General features: G+C 43.2%; 1 pseudogene; it reads left to right on the top strand.

The window, feature by feature from the left end:
- Positions 1 to 306: 306 nt before the first annotated feature.
- On the top strand, positions 307 to 515 carry LOC143964623 (U2 spliceosomal RNA; annotated as a pseudogene).
- The last annotated feature ends 1465 nt before the right edge of the window (positions 516 to 1980 follow it).

Raw genomic sequence — 1980 nt, 5'->3', positions numbered from 1 at the left:
TTCTAAATTTGTTGCGTTCGACTCGAACATTGGGGTGATCCCTAGTTTGAACCTCCTGTTTAAAGTGCAGCAACCCAACAGGAACATGATTGCAAGATAAATCATTAGCCATGCATAGCATTCACTAGGCAGGTGACACATCTGTCCAGCTGGAGATTACTTAAGTGTGTTTGATTCAAGTGGTTTTAAAGGCTGCTCCCCCCCAAGCCCCCCTAATACTCCCCTGAGCCTTCTCTCGATCCAGTAAAGGGCATGGGAGCCTTGGCTGTCCCCAGTCTCTCTCTCTCTTTCCTGGACTAGACACATATTGCTTCTAGGCCCTTTGGTTAAGATCAAGTGTAGTATCTGTTCTTATCAGTGTCCAGTAGGGGTGCTCCACCATCATTCCAGTCTTTTGGTAGGAATGGCTGGCTGTAAAGTATCATCCTGATTTGAATGGGTCTACCTTGTCTGGCCATGGGCTGGGAAGGCAGAGAGTGTGCGGTGTCTGTGCCCTTTGGGAGCGGTCACCCTAGAGGTGATCTTAGTAACACTTGGGTATGGAACCCCACTATGTGAACAGGCACATAGTCACAGCACTAAATACTTATTCTGCATTGTGCCTCCATTCGCTAGGCTTTGACCTTTGTTATGGTCTCCAGCCAGTCATTTGGAAGAAGCCAGTGCCTGTGATTGACACCAAAATCCTGCGCGATTTGGTTGGTGACTTTATTTAAAGTGGAGGGCCACCCTAAAATAAAAAATGGCATTAACATTCTTTTAAAAATGTAAAACAAAAATAAAAAAAGACATATATATATATATTTTAACTTACCTGAAACCGCTGTTGCTAGGCAGTCTTCCTAATCTGCCTCTTCCTATTCCACAGCACTTCTTCCTCTTCGGTGAGCAGCCCCATTGCCTTCTGGGAAACAATGGGGCCATTCACAAAGCATTGCGCGACTCGCACATGCACAGTAGGAAACGGGCATCTTCATTAAGATGGAGGCACCGGCAATCGATCCAATGGACGGATCAGCCTCTGGTGGCGGACAACGCAGGCTCACTGGACAGGTAAGTGTCCTTATTAAAAGTCAGCATGAGGAGAAAAAAAACGATCACCAAGCTTTTGTTTTGATCACATGGTAAGGGGCTGGGACCGGCCCCTTACTGAGATCGGTGACCCGCGTCTTAGTAACTTGGAAATCACAGCACGCGTAGGGAACGTGCACAAGGGAGGCCGTCATATGACGGCCTCCCAGGAATTCAGATCCGCGCTGTGGCCGTCATCTGACCATAGAGCGGATGTCAAGTGGTTAAAGTGTAACTCCACTTTTGTTGAGAAAAAAACATTCCCCTCTGGGTGATCTGTGTACATTATAAGGATTTTAATAAACTTTGTTGCAGATTCCTACTTTTGTTATTCTGAAGAAATCCCTGTGTGTCTGTGTCCATGTAGAAAAGTAAATATAATGGGAGTGGTTTCATAATTATCAATCAACTGTGCACCTGCAGGGCTCTAATGAGAAAAGTTGCTGAGCCTGCATCCCTTTAGCCCTGATTTCCTATTGGAAGTATCTCACCAAAAATGAATTTTTTGCTGCAGGAGATGCCTGAAATCCAACTTGTATTTTAGTATAGACTTCTTGGAAAATAAGTGCGCCAATCATGCAAGCAGGAAATTATGTTTTTGAGGGGCATTCTGTACACATTCTGTGTGCAGAATACCTCAAGGTGGCAATATAGCATTGCATTTTGAGAAAGCTGCAGATTGAAAAGGAAAGGTAATTTTTAATAACATTCAATTACAATATGACTTGTGTCACAATTGTATACTCTGTATTATTTTTTCTTTATTTGCTATTTTTTCCCCCACAAAAGTGGATATACTCCTTTAAACACCCTATACCAGTTTTCTAGAATTGTATAAACCACAAATGAAATCAAACGTGCACCAAAAAAATGTACAAGAAAACATTATATTCATTGCTCTTCAGGTGA

This window comes from Lithobates pipiens, unplaced genomic scaffold (genome assembly GCF_037356315.1).
Source record: "Lithobates pipiens isolate NorthernLeopardFrog02 unplaced genomic scaffold, aLitPip1_a1.2 Scaffold_8, whole genome shotgun sequence".
Classification (NCBI taxonomy): domain Eukaryota; kingdom Metazoa; phylum Chordata; class Amphibia; order Anura; family Ranidae; genus Lithobates; species Lithobates pipiens.
This window is presented reverse-complemented; position numbering and strand designations above follow the sequence as displayed.